We start from the raw sequence: 18,292 nt of genomic DNA, 5'->3' as shown, positions 1-18,292 counted from the left end.
GAAAGGATTTACAATGGCCTATTGTATATGCAAAATAGATAGCAATCCACTCCTATTTTTCTTCGTCACTGGTCTTAGAGTCAAGAAACATGATTTTTTATAAAGCAAGTTCACAAAGTGATCTTGTCTAAGCACTTAAGCAAGTATGGCCCTTGTCTATATTTCTTGTGTTTCTTCCAGAACTGAAACCCATGAGGTAAACATGTAAAATTGTAAAGAGCAGTAATGATATGAAGGGATAAAATATGTATGTAACATATTTAATTTAATACAAAAGCTACAGCTCTATTAATCCTTGATAGTGGATTATAAACTAGCTACCCAGAAATGTGCTCACTATTTCTAAAAGTGTCTGTGGTTCATGCTACTTTAGTAGGTAACGTAAGGAGTGTGCAGGCTTTTCACAAATTTGTGTTGACCCTCTCCTGTGTTACTGCCTTCTTCTGTCCTTGTCATGTAGGCCTCCCTTACATGACCTATACTATCTAGAAAGGCATGTCTACCTCATGCCTTTGCTTGTGCTGATCCCATAGCTTGAACTACCTTCTCTCCATCATTGCATTTTCAAGGTTTATTTTTCCCATATGGTTTCACTACTGCCCATATGACTGTGAAACCAGGATGCCTAAGACATGAACATCTTAAAGGATGGGGAAAACTCAGACACCATGGAGAGCATTGTGACTGCGTATAGATAATCTTATTTTGTCCACTTTACTGTGTGGATATTCTTCATACATGGCAAATTCAAACCTCCAAATGAAACTCATGTGATCCACAGGCATAAATTTATTAATGTTGATAGCATTAATCACTGGAGCTTCTGACTCCCAAATGCTGCATTTAGGTTCTTTGAGAATTATTTTGGAAATAACTCATCCAGAAGCAAATTAAGAAATAGCAGAACCTACATTTTCCATTTTCATCTCTTTCCTCCTGATTTCCTTAAATAGTCTGGAAAGTGGTGAGCCGCACTTGAACCAGCAAGTGTCAGGAAGTGAGTTTGAGTGCCTTTATTTTTGGGGATAATTAATGATATGTTAAAAAAGTTGTGAGAACTTCATTATACACCGGTTTAAAAAATAATGAGGTTGTGGTCTACATATGTAAATATTGATTTCAAATTTCAGCAAAGCTATATATTGTAGGCCAGTTAAGAAATAATCATACTTGAATAATAATAATAGTGTAGAAGACTAAGTTGTACATTGTCTATTTAACTAGGTTTTCTGGCATTCTTGCCAAGTCTGATTCTCATAAAAGATAATTTATTTCTTCTTTGGGTGGCATTGGAATCTATTTAGGCAACTGTGATCTGGATTTATAGTTCACAGAACTGTCACTATGATTTAAATGTCTTGGTTTTATATGGAGGCTGCTCAAAGTAAAGATTGGATGTGAAATATTCTAGATAGAGACATCACTATAGTAAGAGTACTATGAATTGTCTTGTTACATTTTCTCTAAAATTAACCCTTGGCCTAAGGAATGCAAGAAAACATTCCCCCTTTATTTAGATCCATGCATTCAATAGGGTGACGACAGCAACTTATTTCCAATGTAAAATATCATCTGCAAGATCAACCCTATTTCTTTGCCAAACAGAATTCCATTAACTAACTTAAATTTGAATTAACAATAAGCACATAAACCAATTAGTTTCTATTTTTTTGTTTTTATTCATTTCTTTCTCTTAAATAAATATATTTGGTTCATTTTCTTTTGGTTTAATGATTTGAATAGATAACATAGTCAGTGTATGGACAAATACGCAGCAAAAAGTTACCCCAACTGGTTAGCACCCATCCCCTCCTCCCATAGGTAAATACTTTCTAATAGCCACTGCCACAGTTTCTGATGCATATGCTAATTCAGACATATTCTTAGGCCACCATGTTTTTAAAACTAAATATAATATTTTATAATACTGTTTTATATCTTGCTTTTAACATTTAATACATCTGGGAGATTTCCCATGAACATTCACAGACAGATTTCTGGGGTGTTTTCATACTTGTGAAGTGCTCACAGTGTGGGCACAATCTCCTACCAGTGGTCAGTTGAGTTTGATCTATTTTTAATTTTTTATTGAATTTATTGGGGTGACATTGGTTAATAAAATTATATAGGTATCAAGTGTTCAGTTCTATAATACAGCATTTGTATACTGTATTGTGTGTTCACTACCTCAATTCAAGTCTCTTCCCATCACCATTCACCACCCTCCTTTTACCATCTTCTACCTTCCCTCAACCCCCTCTTTTCCATCTAATAAATCACCATACTATTTATTGCCTGTGTCTATGAGGTTTTGTTGTTGTTTTTGCTTAATCCCTTTACATTTTTCACCCGGCCACCCAACTGCCCTCCCTCTGATAGTTGTCATTCTGTTCTCTGGATCTATGAGTCTGCTTCTATTTTGTTTGTTAGTCTCTTTTGTTTATTAGATTTCACATAAAAGTGAAATCATATGGTATTTGTCTTTCTCTGACTAGTTTATTTTACTTAGTATAATACTCTCCAGGTCTATCCATGCTGATAAGATTTTCTTTACGGGTAAGATTTCCTTTTTTTTTTTTTTATGACCAAGTAGTATTTCATTATGTAAATGTACCAAACATTTTTACTCACGCATCTACTGATGGGCACTTGTTTCAATATTTAACTCCACTAGGAGCATTATTCATCATGGCATTGCCAAATCGAGCTGTGTTTCTTCAGACTTTCAATGGGTTAGATAAATGTAACCTGAGGTGCTAACTATACAATGATGGTGCAGACACTTCAAGATCAATTTCCTTTATATAGATAGAATTTTTGGAAAAAAATTTTTTTCAGAAAATGTCATTAGCCCAAACTGTATTTTCTCATTTTAAGTTTTAAATTGAGTGTGAGTCTGTAACAGATATAGAGTAGTCACCCTTTATCCATGGTTTCAGCTAACCTATGGTCAAATTGTGGCCTCAAAATATTAAAGGGACAATTTCAGAAGTAAACAATGCATATGTTTTAAATTGCATGCCACTCTGAGTAGCATGATGAAGTCCCAAGCTATCCTACCCCATCTTGTCTGGGATGTGAATCATCCCTTTGTCCCACTTCTCCACGCTCTACTGCTCTCCACCCATTAGTCCCTTAGTAGCTATCTTGGTTATCAGATCAACTGTCATCCATGTTGTGTCTAAGTAACCCATATTTTACTTAATAATGGCCCCAAGGCACAAGAGCAGTGATGTTGGCATTCCAGATATACCAAAGAGAAGCTGTAAAGTGCTGTGAAAAGATGAAACTTCTCAACTTAATAAGGGGGGGGGGAGTGGTATGCTGATGTTAGCAATATCTACAGTAAGAATCAATCTTCTGTCCATGATATCATGAAGAAGGAAAGGAAATGTGTGCTAGATTTGCTATTGCACTGGAAACTGCAAACAGTATGACCACAGTAAGTGATTAATGCTTAGTTAAGATGGGACCCGCATGAAATTCCTGGGTGGGAGACATAAGCAGAAAACATGTTCATGTGACAACAACATGTTGCACCACAAAGCACTGAGCCTACACGAAGACTTCAGCAAGAGACCCCTGAAACAAATGACCACATGCGGATAACTTTTATTGAGTGTATTGTTATAATTGTTCTATTTTATTATTGTTGTTATTAATCTCTTACTGTAGTCTAATTTATAAATTAAACTTTATCATAGGTATGTCTGTAAAGGAAAAAACAATACAGTTGACCCTTCATGTACAGGTGAAAATCCACACAGTACGGTCCATCCTCCATATACAAGTATTCCCAACTATACAGTTGATCCTTAAACAAAACAGGTTTGAGCTGCACAGGTCAATTGAACTGCATGGGTCAATTGCAGTGTCGTCCCTTGAAAAAAAAATCTGCATGTAAGTGGACTCATGCAGTTAAAGCCCTTATTGTTCAAGGGTCAACTGTACATACAGGATTTGGTACTACATATGGTTTCAGGCAGCCACTGAAGTATATTGGAACATATTCCCTGTGGATAAGGGGGACTACGTAATTTTATCTATAGTAACCTGTGGGCTTTGGTGATAATCATTCCCTTCCATGACAAACCAGTGACTCCATGCGTATGCCTTTGTCCTAGAACTCCACCAGTGTCAGTGTCCAGGGCTTGGTGCTAAACCCTTTGTTTTCTGTCTACAGTATTTCCTGTGTGATCTCATGTTCACAGTACTATCTATGTGCTTATGCCTTTCAACTCCATAACAGCAGCCAGAACCTTTTCCAGAAACTCTAGATATGTGTACCTAATATCTGACTAGCTTCTCCAGTTGGACATGGTTAAATGGATTCTGCTCACCAAGGGGCAGAGGCAATAGATCCAGATGATCTGAGTCAATATCCCAAGAGTGTCTAGCATCTAATAAATTCTCAATACATGCTAATTATTAGTATTTGTTATAGTTCTGAGTAGTTGGAAATCTAATTCTCTTCCCTAAGAAACTGAGGAAAACTACAGCCACACATAATTAAGAAGAGCTCCCTACTGCCATCTAAATATCGCTTGTTATTTTGCAGATATTCTTCAGGGTTTTTTTTAAGTCGCTCCCTGTTTTTACTTTCACATCATTTAGTTTGGATGCTTCTTGCTTGTTGTATAAGACATTTATTACTACTCTCAGACTTCTTACTCACTGCCTGCTATTACCAGAGTAAGCATGGCTACTAGGGTATTCCTAGGGAACATTCACTCTTATTTAACAGAGTTCTATACTCTGACATTTGAGAAACGCTGCACCGGATGATTATGCAGATTCTGGCTGACATGGTTGTAAACTGGCACTGGGTTTCATGAGCCTGCTCTGGGCTTCATCTCTTCTCTACCATTATCACAGCTACTCCAAATATTTATGATGAAGGACAGGTTTTTATTTTCTCCTATTCCATCACAAACTGACATTTTAAAACACCAATAAAATAATTACTATGAAAATGGTCACACATTTGTCACATTGTCAAATTGCTACAGCTCTTTCTAAATGTGTACTTTGTACTCACACCATCAAAGACCAGTAAAAAAAATTATAGGTGGGTGGTGAGCTCTCTCTCTCTCTCTCTCTCTCTCTCTCTCTCTCTCTCTCTCTCTCTCTCTAGCAGTCACTGGGTCCCTGGTGCTTCTATGGCAAGAGATGTTGTCCCCTGCATCCACATGGCTTATGGCCATGTAAGACTCCACATAAGGACTAATGGACTTAGCTTGGATGCTGAACTATATATACCCTGCTGCAACATGGAATGGGAGCTCTCAACATTGCCTGCCTTTGGAACCCCAGATGCACCTCTTACAGCACTGGCTCAAGGGGCAGGGGACTTTGGAACCTAAGACAAAGAAGCTTCACCACTAATCTCTTTGGGCCTCCTTCCTGCTGCCCTGTGTGGCAGGAAGTCTATCTATCCCGCAATAAACTTCGTCTCTGCTAAAAACAAAACAAAACAAAAAACAACAACAACAAAAACAGTTGGATGAGCACCAGTTGAAGGACCATAGCAGCATTGTCTTACAGATTACATACAAGGCATGAAGTCACTGAAAAGATAAGAGATTGTCCCTAAATTTAAAGAACATTTGGATTTCTAGAGAGACATGAGGAATGAATAAATCCCTCCTTGTGCCTTTGGAACCCTTACATCTATGTTTCACAGAGGCTAGATTTAGATACTAAGGGGCATACCTCTTAGAAATGTTTTTTAAAGTATATACACTGACCAGCACACTAACATATTCATTCTTTCATTTAACAAATAGTTTTCTAACCGATAAGATGCTCCAGGAACACTTTTAGCTACTGGGGATACAACTTTGTCCTTAAATATTTACATCCTAGTAAGAGAAATTAGAAAATACGCACACAAGTAAATGAGCAAGAAATAATTTGAACAGTGATTAGTGTTATGAAAGGAACATATGTTTGGGTAGCCAAGAAAACCCTAAAGTGTGAATAATAAGGAAGAATGAGCCATGATTAGGAAAAAGCATTTCAGGGAGAAGTAGAAAAAGCAAGAATTGGAAAGTTCTCAATGTAGCAATGACCTTAGGGAGTTATAAGAGCAGAAAGAACGCCTTTGTGGCTCAACTGTTGTAGGTAATAAGGAGAATTATTAAAACAATAAAATCAGCATGGCTCAGTGGTTGAGGGTCAACCTATGAACAGGAGGTCACGGTTCAATTCCCATTCAGGGCACATGCCCAGGTTGTGGACTCAGTTCCCAGTGTGCAAAAAGCAGTGAATCAATGATTATCTCTATCTCTCTCCCTCTTCCTTCCTCTCTGAAATCAGTAAAAGTATATTTAAAAAAAAACACACACACAATAAAATTGTAGAGGTAATCAAGGGACAAATAACACAGGGTTCTTTATGCCAGTAAAAGGAAGTTGGATATTACTTAATGTTCAATGGAAATACTTTGGAAGGTTTGAATGATCTCACATGTTTTTAAGGTGTCACCACAATGTCTTTGAAGAGAAAGGAGGGCAGGTTAGCCAAAGTGGAAGCAGTGCATACCAAAGAAACCTTGGTCTTATGTGGGGATATTGACAATGGGACACAGTGAAGATATTTTGGGATATGATTTAGAGGTGGAGCTACATATTAATCTTGTGGGGACAAATGTAAAGAAGGTTAAATAAAATAGCCTAAATGCCTGCTCCAAGAAAAATGAAACCACCAGCATTTCCAAAGAGAAATGGGTTGTAAGTTTGCCAAAATAGTGCTTTTCAATTCATACTACTAACATATAGGTCACTGAAAAAACTAAATTCTCAACAACTATGTACAGTGGTAACTCATTTACACTGTCAATTCAGGAAGATAAAAATATACCCACAACAGAGGCAGATAGTCCCAGTTAAAAACTACGGACTCTGCTTAACACTTTCCCCAAAGGTATTCCTTGACAAGCACCTTGATAGTTGCTATTTGCCTCCATTCTTCTAACTCTTAATTTCTGAGTTGTGTTCCCAAGATCTGACTACTGGAAATTAGTTCATACCCTTTCATTTTACCATTAAAATCATAACTAACCACCACAAAACTTTTACCAGGTAACTCAGGTACTCATGTCACATCTCCTAGGACCTGCCTCTGATTTCAGCTACAGCAAAACCAGTCATTGTTCTCCAGGAACTCAGACTCCTGAGGCCCTGACAGCATTTAGCCTGGACCCTAAACCCAGCACCTTTTCCTTCTGCCTTGTAAGTTCTACTTAAAAAGAACCTGCTCTGTCAGCTTAGCTCACTGAGCCACGACCACAAGTACAGCCAAAATTTTTGAGGGGCTTTATCATTGAGGGCAATGCCAACCAGTGGAGGATGACTGGATGGATGGGCCAGCCTTCTGCCCTTTAAGTCACCCATTCTTGAAAAACATACTGTTTGTTCCCCAAGCAGTCCCAGCTAATCCAAGTCCCTCACGTTCACACGGTAAACATCACAAAGCCTCCTTGTATTATATTTCCTCTCTACCATCTCATACTCTTCATTCTCCCTGGTTTTTCCATTTACCCTCCTAATTGATCTCCCAAATGAGCTACCTGCATACAAGTCTATCTGGAGGCCCTATTTTTGGGAAATCCTAAAATAAGACAAATAACTACATTTGATAAATCTTTAAAATAGTTTACATTTATTTTCTCTAATTCTCACCACATTCTAAAAGTCATGTCTTATTTTTTCCCATTATATGTTAAGAATTAGGATTCCAAGAAGTTAAGCAACTTGTCCAAAGCCCACAGCTAAGAGACAATGAGGCCAGCTTCCTGAATACATATGCTTGACTGTAATAGAGCATGGTTACTGCCCTACCTTCTAGTATTGCTATAAGGTAAATTTTAGTCACTCCTGGCTTGGTATTTTGGCAAAAGCTTTCCTACTCTGGTCTTGCTCTTGGCTTTACCTCTGGTGTTCACTTCTAATTTATTCTTTCCTAGGTTGTCTCGGGCCCCTGGTTAGGATGGCTCATATCCCCAGAGAAGTCTCCACCCACACTCCTACATGACTTGGTTTAGATTCCATGGCAACCAATGCTTGGGAATTAAAAAGAGCTTGGGCCGGCCTGCATGGCTCAGTGGTTGAGTGTGGACCTATTAGTTAGGAGGTCATGATTTGATTCTCGGTTAAGGCACATGCCTGGGTTGCAGGCTCGATCCTCTGTGTGGGGTTTACAGGAGGTGGCCGATTGGTGATTCTCTCTCATCATTGATGCTTCTGTCTCTCTCACTCTCCCTTCCTCTCCAAAATTAATACAATTATTATTTTTTTTAAAGACCTTGCCTTGACAGGTGGGTCATCTTGAATAAAGACTGACTATGCCTGGTGTGTATTTTTGGCTCTGGTGAGCATCAGGTTACTTCCTATAAAGACCATAAGCAATTTTTTCTACCTCTCCTTAGATTTTTTTAAATTTAAGAAATGATTTAATTTATTATACTGACGTTCATACTGTTGAGATATTATCATTTTAGAAACCTTCAATGAGTAGAACATTATCAGTTCTATTTCTCTGGATATAATAAAAAAGGCACTGTGGAATTTAAAATTCATTAAGTGCTACATGATGGTTAACTTACATATATTTTTATCAATTTGAGGCTATGAAATAATATTTTGTTAATGTCCATGAACTAAATACATTTATCCCCTGAAACTTATAGCTAAGGCAGCTACAATTTATTGAGTCATTACTATGAACTAACTACTCTCCTTGCATGTCCAAGGAATTGTATTTTGGCTACACCAGTGCCCAACACCCACTCCCAAACTCATTTTTCCACCTCTGCTATAGAAACTAGAAAGCTAAGCACATTTCTATCTTCCTTTGCAGGAAAGCTATGTGACATAATTTTGACCAGGTTATATATATGGGCAGTTATTGGTGAGGAAATGTAGACAGACTTTTGCTATTCCTGATGAAAAGGATGAGGAAGACTGGCATGACCAACCATCACCCCTTTTTCCTGTTTTGAATATGAATTTCATGCCTAGAGCTACAACAGCTAACTTGTGCCATGAGGAAAAGACCAAGGGGATCACATTTACTTTGATCAACAGAATAGTTGTAAAACTCTTCTTGTACATTTAAGATAGTGTGAGGCACTATAGGGAGCATAAAATCAGTGTTAGCATGACAGCTGCCCTGAAAACACGTGCACTGTATTTGTAGAGGTATGAAAAATAAGATAGGAAGAAGAGTATGGTTGAAATTTTACAACAATTGGGTATAATTAGTAGCTTCCAAAGGCAGTCATATTCCCCAAGGAGACAATTCAAAGATCTTGCCAGTAAAAGCAAGGAGAGCTGGTATTATGATGGTGTTGGCACTGGGTCCCACTGATAGTTGTGCATCTTTCTCATCATTACTCTCTCCTCCTCTTTAGTCCATATCCCAACATCCAAGGAACAGTCCAAACATTCAGACTGTGCATTTCAGATCAATATCATGGAGCCATGAAAAAAATAAAGAAAGAAAAACACTGTTATTCTCTCCAATCGCTAAAAGCTCAGAGAGGAACAATATTTTCATCCAAATTGTCTGGCTTCCATTGTACATGTTTGAGCCAGACATGGAGAAACCAGATGCAATTTGAGACTTCTGGAATTTATTTCTCAGCCAAGCAAGAAGTCGAATTAATAGACTTTTACTTTTGTTGAAATGAGAAAGCTGAAGATTTTCCAGCATATTCCTACCAGATGGCATGCTCTATTGCCTACACATTTGCTCCCTGCTGTGGATCACCTCCAACTTGGTCTCCTCAAAGGTGAAGAGAAAAAAACAAAACATATCTGCCTATTTATATGGTAATCAAAGCAGGAGAGAGAGGAAATATCAGTCTGCCTACCTCTAGCTATCGCTCAACTTGACCTAACTGGGCAATTCTTTCAGACTCTGGTAAGATATGATTTCTTGAAATATAAATGCAGAGAGTATTATATTGAAAAGACAAAATGAATGGATATTTTATGGCTAATGACCTAAATATAAGAGATGGTGGGAATTTTATAAGACTCATGAAGGATGATAACAGAAAAGTACTTAGTATGTTGATCAAAACCAACTGAACAAATTTTCCACTTTAAAGACAGTATTTCCATTGGAGAAATCAATTTGTTGCTCTTCTTTTTATATGGGATCTCTTGGAATTTTCTTGGAGTATCACAAAACAAGGATATATTAGATCATATTTAGTTATTAAAATAGTTGAATTAGAAGAGAGTAGTATTAAAAGTTACATTTGGGCCAGTCTAGATTAAAATGTTCACGTTTTACAGTGGCCCAGAGAAGTGAGAAATTTAATAGTAACTTAGTAAATAGAATATTTATTCAATGAATTCAAAATGCATTCTAATCTCCTTCAGATAACTGATCATTACCAGTACCATATTTCTGGTAACCTCAATAAAAATACCAGTAAGTACCATAAGCATAATTTTCAAAATAGATGGTGATTTTTCAAGATGGCATGGCTCTGTTAACTCCAGCTTTGGCCCACTTTTCATATCTATTTGCTGAAAAAGCAAATGATCATTTCGTGGTAACCCCTTTACAATTTCCTACCTGTTCTCACATTGATTTAAATGGCTAGAGACCATCTATGATTTATTTCACATGACTTGTGCACAGACATCAACCTTCCAAGAGAAGTGACTGGGGTCAATAATTATTGAAACATAATAAATATTTAGTCCAGTATTTTACAAGTTACGCCCAGGTATGTTCTCTCTTATAAGGGTCTGTGATGACTTTCTCAGGTGCCAAAGTCCATAGAGGGTGCTCCTTGCTGGTCCTGGGCTTATACAACTGCCCCTGGATGTGATAGGGCAGGTGTTCTGATTCCTTCACAGCCCAGGCAAAGGATATCCGCTTATAAGCATCTTTCCCCATGAATACATATAAGAGAAGGCAATGCTTCCACAGAAAGGTATTCAGAGATAAGTCAAGGTAAAGGGATAAATTTTGGAAATCACACAAAAAAAAAAACCACCCAGAATCAAATGTATCCACCACAAGGTAAAATTAGACCTCAAACCCCATTGTTCTTTAGCTGTTTCAGTCCCTTCATATTTTTCCCATTTTTCTAACATAGAATACTTTCAGCTACAAGTGATGGCTTTGGGACTTACACCCTTACATGATATCTCTTTCTTTTTTTAAAAAAAAAAATTATAAAACATTCAAAGCTCATTCCAGTGTCTGCTTTGCTGTTAGAACTATCACATTTATCAAGTGAGTGGTCTCTTATTGTTCTATAAAATTTGCTTGAATGTAATTTTTCTTATTAGGTTCTCCTTTTCAAAGTGCCTTATCACACCTACTAATTTTTTAGAGAATTCATTCTGCAGCAATGCCATATTATTAATTTTTAAATTGTACATGTTAAGCCTTTTTATTTGGAAAGTGATTCAAGGCTTACTTTTTATTACAGTAGTGATTCACTTCTTACAATAACTTCTCAATATGGACATTATATTACAGTTAATTTCTATTTCTTTCCTGCTGTGGGAGTCCCGGTAATTTACAGCCATATTTACTGGGCAAAAAGAAATGCAAGGTGCTAAACTGCATAAGAAATTGAAACATAGTGAATTTTTGCTTGAGGGGAAGCCATTGGTATCATCAGACACAACTCTCTTATCTATAATAATAAAAGTGTAATATGTAAATCGGCTGAACAGCAGAACGACTGTCTGGAAGACTTTCTGGGTGAAGCCTGGGCTGCGAGGGCCTACTCTTGCATGAATCTTGTGCATTGGGCCTCTAGTTTATAAATAAAAAGCTAAAGCCATTCCACTCTACACCAGCTCTGTAACCATTTTACCTTTTGGTCTCTTTAAATAAACTATTTAGATGTGAAATTCCTTCTTGTCATTGATCTTAACTTTTCTGACCAGCTGACTGGAGACGGAAGTTATCACTGTACTCCTCAGTCAAGGACAAGGCATCCAGCCACTTCCTTTCCCCAAATCCTCTCACTCCCAGATCCCCACACCCAGTGTATCTTACATCCAGGCCAATGCACTTCATGGACTCTTCATTGGCTATTTACTTCTCTGACCACCAAAAGAATAACAATTAACCTCATCTGAACAAAACTGCAACAAAAGAGAATATTTTAAAAGGAAAACAAAATAAAGGAACTGTTAGTGTTCTGTAGCTATGAATGCGCCCACTCTTCTGTGTATCGACTCTGATGAAAGCCGCCTTGTAAAATATTCTGAGTCATCCACACTGGTCTAGAATTGTGCAATAGCGTTTCCTCCCTTTGGCTTTTCCAATCAACAGAAGGAAACTCTCTCACTCTCCTGCATGCTTGGCTATTAAACTTGAGGTACACTGCCAAAAAAATCTTGTCAAACAAATAACCAGACAAACCACAGAAAGTGAATTCTAGAATGATGAAGTAAAATCAGACCATGCTAATAGGTATGGTGTTGGAAGGGTAATATTGAAAGGTGTGTGTGTTTTTTTTTTATGTGTGAAATATTGCATGCCTAGCAAGCCTTAAGTAGTTTAAGAGTTATTTAAATATTTTCCTGAATCTGAATCACACCTTATAAAATTCCAGGGGCTTACATTCATTTCCCCGCATGTACACCCTCAGGAACCACTGCATGCTGGTTGTGGGATAAATTGCTTCAATTTGATTTTCTTTCATCTCTGGTCAAGAAAGGAGAAGATTTCTATTTTTGTTTGTTTTTTGTCAAATACACATACTTCATCAAAAAAGCAGAAAAGGAGGGTTGAGGGCAAGGAGGAAGGAAAGAAGGAAGAAGAGGAGGAAGAGAAAAGATAGTGGAGGAGGGAGAGGCAGTAGGTGGATGAAGTGGAAAGAGGAGGAGAAGAAACTTCACTACATACATAAAAATATTTTACTTTATAATAATCACAGAAATTCACATACATCAAATGAAAGTAAAAATACCATTTATAATCCATCAAACTGATGAAGTTCCTCATTGACTATTTTAAATTTCAGCTTTACTGAGGCATAATTGACATGATATTGTAGGATATTTAAGGTGTAAATCATGGTGATTTGATATAGATACATAGTGTGAAAGCATTTTGCTTGTGTAGTTAATTAACACATCCATTTCCTCACACATTAATTTCTTCATTTAGTTAATTAATTAATTTTTGGTGAGGACACTTATGTTCTATCTGCCAGTTAATTTCAATTATACAATACAGTGCTACCAACTATAATCACCATGTTTTACAGTACATCTTCAGACATTATTTGTCTTATAGCTGAACGTTTGTACCCTTCTACCAATCTCTTCTATTCCCCTGTACCCTGCCTCTTGCATATACCTTGGAACTCTGTTTCTATGATTTTGATTGGGGTTTTTTTTTTTTTTTTTTAGATTTCACATATAAGTGACACCATGCAGTGTTTGTCTTTATCTGTCTTGTCTTATTTTATTAGAATTATGTTGTAAATGGCAGGATTTCTGTCTTTCTCATGGCTGAATAGCATTCCATCTTCCCTGACCATTCATTCATTGATAGACACTTAGGAAGTTTCCATGTCTTGGCTCTTGTGAATAATGCTGCAATGAACATGAGAGTGCAGATACCTCTGCTACACCCTGGATTCATTTCCTCTTGATCTGTACTGAGAGGTGGCATTGCTGGAGCATAGAGCAGTTCTTAGCAGTTCTGCTGTATGAATTTTACTTCTGTGAAGTGCTTCTTAAAATTTCAGCTCATTTTCTGTTGCATTGTCTGCCTTTCATGCATTTATATACAACTGTTCTCTCTACATCACAGATATCAATTCTATTATATAAAATGCTTTTGCAAAAAAAACTTAAATGTTTTAATATCTTTGTATCACAACTTTATAACAAGTTTCTCAGATTTTAACAGTTTCTCACTCTAACATTGAAGATCCTCTTTGCTACCACAGCAATCTATTTTTCCAGCCTGAAATTATTTTCCATGATGTTCCTGTAAACATCTCTATTTTTTAAATTAATTTTAGAGAGAGAAGGACAGACACAGAGAGAGAAACATCTATGCGAGAGAGAAACATTGATTAGTTGCCTCCCACAAGCACCCCAATGGAGGATGGAACTCACAACCTAGTTTGTACCTGGAGAGAGAATTGAACCCACAACTTTTCAGTGTACAGGACATGTTCCAACCCACTGAACCACACTATCCAGGTCAATCTTCTATTTTTTTTTTTTAAATATGCTCTTTCATCCTTTTTAGAGATCACTTAACTTGTCCTCATCTGGTGAAAATCAAATGATCCATCTACACATACCTGGAGTAGGGGCTCCTCCAAATTCTATTCTTGAGTCTCATCTGGAGATGAATTCTTTATTTTTCTCATTTTTTGTAAATAAGCAGTAAGTAAACACTAATAATATGTATCTACCTATCACATGTCAGCCCTGATGATTGATATACATATATTTTTTTAAATATATTTTATTTATTTTTTACAGAGAGGAAGGGAGAGGGATAGAGAGTTAGAAACACCAATGAGAGAGAAACATCAATCAGCTGCCTCCTGCACACTCCCTACTGGGGATGTGCCTGCAACCAAGGTACATGCCCTTGACCAGAATCGAACCCGGGACCCTTCAGTCCGCAGGCCGACGCTCTATCCACTGAGCCAAACTGGTTAGGACTGATATACATATTTTAATATTCATGAAACAATGTAGTAGAACATATAATAAAACATACTTCATAGATGACAAACTGAAACTTGGGATCTAACAGGGGTGCTGCCCTAGGAGAAGCAGACTGTAATTATGGTAAAGCCAAAGTCCAATCTCCTTTGTGCCTAAGGCCAGGACTTGTGCTTTTTCTGCTGCTCCATCCCACTGAGAGGTATTGTCCTGAGCCCTTCAATCTGTTCATTTACACACACAGAGTCACGGCAAGGGTACAGCTGCAAGAATGTTTGTTGAAGTGGGTTGAGTGGTGGCCTGTTCTAACTCTGAGAGTCTATGAATGGGACCATCTTTGGGAAAAGAAAGTATTTGCAGATATAGTGAAAGTAAGGACGTTAAGATGGCAACATCCTATATTATCTGGTGGCCCTTAGTCCAAGGACAAATATCCTTATAAGAGACAGAATACAATTCACACCCAGGAGAGAAGAAGGCCATGTGAAGACAAAAGGCAGAGATGGAAGTGATGAAGACACAAGGTATGCTGACAGCCACCCAAAGGCACCAACAGCTGGAGGAGGCCTAAAAACAACCCTACCGAGGGCCTCCAGAGGGTGCACAGCGTGGCTGACACCTGGATTTCAGACCTCTGCCTTCCTGAGCTGTCAGGAAGTACTTTCTGTTTTGTCTTTAAGTCGCCAGTTTGTAGTAATTTGTTACTGCAGCCTTAGGAAACTAGTATCCCTGGATTTGCAATCCAGTTCACATTTTTTTGCCATATAACCTAGAGCAAAATATTAAAGCTCTCTGGGAGAGCATCAATTTCATATCTATAAATTGAGGATGAAAAAAGCAATCTGGTTGTTTTTATAATTAAGTGACTAAATAAATGCTACGTGCTTAATCATTGTATGTTGCAAAGTAAGCCCTCAATAAATCCTAACTAATTTTATTATTAATTTATTATCCTGCCACCTAAATTTTAAACACCTAAAACAGGAGCTAAAATGTATTTATTTATCTTTATATTCTGACAGGAGAGTCTATTCTTATTAAAAATATTTACCAAGTTAAAACAGAAAATAGCTACAATTTACCAACCAATTAAACTGTTGCAGAGCAATGCTAAGGATATAGGTTATTAAGAAAATACCCATTATCTGAAATTAAACCATACTTTAGTCATTACTACACTTTTAAGAAAACATCTCCCTGGAAATTTAGTAATGCAGTGCTTATAGAACACATAGGAAGTTAAATGTAAAAGAGGTTTTATCATTTCACCGAATGGAAAACCTTTTTAACAGTATATTTTGGGAAAATAACTGAAAATTCAATATGGTTGCCCCACTCTAATTGTTTTAATTATCCCAAGATGATCAGTTTTGACAAACCACATGCAACATTTTTCATCAACATTACTTCTCAGGTACTCACAAAAATAAGTTGTGTGTGGCTGTCCTTTATTGTGAGTGAACTTGAGATCAAGACTTTCTCACAGTACTGGCTGGTTTAGCTCACTGGATAGAGCGTCGGCCTGGGGACTGAAGGGTCCCAGGTTCGATTCCGGTCAAGGGCATGTGCCTTGGTTGCGGGCACATCCCCGGTGGAGGGTGTGCAGGAGGCAGCTGATCGGTGCTTCTCTCTCATCCATGTTTCTAGCTCTCTGTCCCTCTCCCTTCCTGTCTGTAAAAAATCAATAAAATATATTTTTTTAAAAAAAGACTTTCTCACAAACCAGTCCAAAGCGGCCCCTGCTTGGAGGGCTGGTTATCACAGCGCACATGACATCATCTGTTCATCTTGGCGGGCCCTTCCACAGTCTAGAAGCTTTGGCTGTGCTGCTCTGGCTAGAGTTTCTTGTTTCACCTATTAAGGAACTTCATTGCCTGCAAGTCTGCCACTGGATTTCTGGCTCCCTACCCAAGGAACTTGTATGCAAAGCCGTCTTGGCCCGTCCACAGAAGCAGGGGAAAGAGCTGCACCTGACAGGAATCCACCAGCCTGGACAAGGGGAGCCGTAGAACTGGATTAATAACCTCTCTTCTGGTAAGTTTTTCAGGGAAACAAAATTACGACAGATAACTTTTCAAAAATTCCTCATTGGCCCTATTTTACATTAACATCACTAGAAATAGTATAGTGTGTATCAGGAAAGTATCAAGGACACTTACCTAGAATGAGATTAAGTGAACGTGTCTGGAGACAAGAGCTCTGAGCTCAACTATAGGTTCTATCATTAGTTGTGAGAACGTGGGCGAGTTACTTGATCTCTTTGTTATTCTTTTGCTTTGCATGAAGAGTGGGTTAGTAAAAAAGACACAAAACCTAGGTTTCCTTACAAATTCAATGACTTAGGAAACATATGATCCATAAGTGGGTAGTCAATAAATGTCAGCTATCACTTTGATCAATGTTCATCTTGAAGGAAAGCTCAGAAGATGTTGAGTCTATGTTCTTAGGCTCCAGAACAGGTAGAGCTGCCCTTTTCAGGAATGACTGACTATACTTTTTAAAAATGGTTTGTTTTAACATAGGTGTAGTCAGAGCACATGGGTGGGAGTCTCTAAGAAGGAAAAGGAATCATATGCCTTTTCCTTATGAATGTGATATAATACAAACCAGTTGGCCTTCTCATCAAGGCAAGAATGGTGGGCACATTCCAGGCCCTCCATTACCTATATGTCACTTTGGAATACACTCCCAAGTGAAAGACTGAGTCTGCAGAACAGGCCCAAAGCCAGGTTGGTGCCTTGCACTGGGCTTGATGAGGAGCGCCTTAGTTCCTTCTGGCTGCTATAACAAAAATACCATAAACTGGGTGGCTCAGAATGCAAACCTCCATTTTCCACAGTTCTGGAGGCTGAGAAGTCCAAGATCAAGGTGCCGGCCTCTGATGAGGGTTCTCATTCTCATTCATAGATGGCCATCTTCCTGCTGTATCCTTACAAGGTGGAAGGGGCAAGGGAACTCCCTAGGGTCTCTTTTATAAAGATACTAGAGGCCCAGTGCATAAAATTTGTGCACTCAGGGGGGGTTCCCCCCATCGTGGCCTGTGCCCTGCCACAGTGTCAAGATCAATCACCTCAAAGAGGTAGGCCCCACCCACCCATCCAGGGCTCCTCCATAGATTGCCCCAAAGAGGTAGGCTGGAGTCAGGGGCCCCGCCTCCACGCCATGTGGAGCTGGAGCCGGGAGTTGGGACCCCCAGGACTCCCCAGGCAGGCCTCACTGCGTGGAGCCAGGAGGAGGCGAGACCCCCAGGCAGGCTTTATGTGGTGCACGCAGTGTCAAGCCCAGCCCCGCCCACCTGTACATGTCCCCTGTGTGCACAGCCATCTTGTGATGGCGTGAGGGCATCACAGCGTGATGACCACTTAGGCTTTTACTAGTAAGGATTAATCTCATTCATGAGGGCTCCACCTACATGATCTCATTATCCTACAGAAGGCTCCACTTCCCAAGACCATCACATTGAGAATCAGTGTCAGCATATGAATATTAGGACACACTCAGTCTATACTCCATACTCAGAATCTTTCCTAGACTTACTCACCACAATTTAGAAATGTGAACCAATAGCTGACTCACCAATTAGGATCCTATGAGCACCTCAGGAAAGACCT

The sequence above is a fragment of the Myotis nattereri genome (assembly GCF_964212035.1).
Source record: "Myotis nattereri genome assembly, chromosome: 1".
Taxonomy (NCBI): domain Eukaryota; kingdom Metazoa; phylum Chordata; class Mammalia; order Chiroptera; family Vespertilionidae; genus Myotis; species Myotis nattereri.
Note: the sequence above shows the minus strand (reverse complement) of the source record.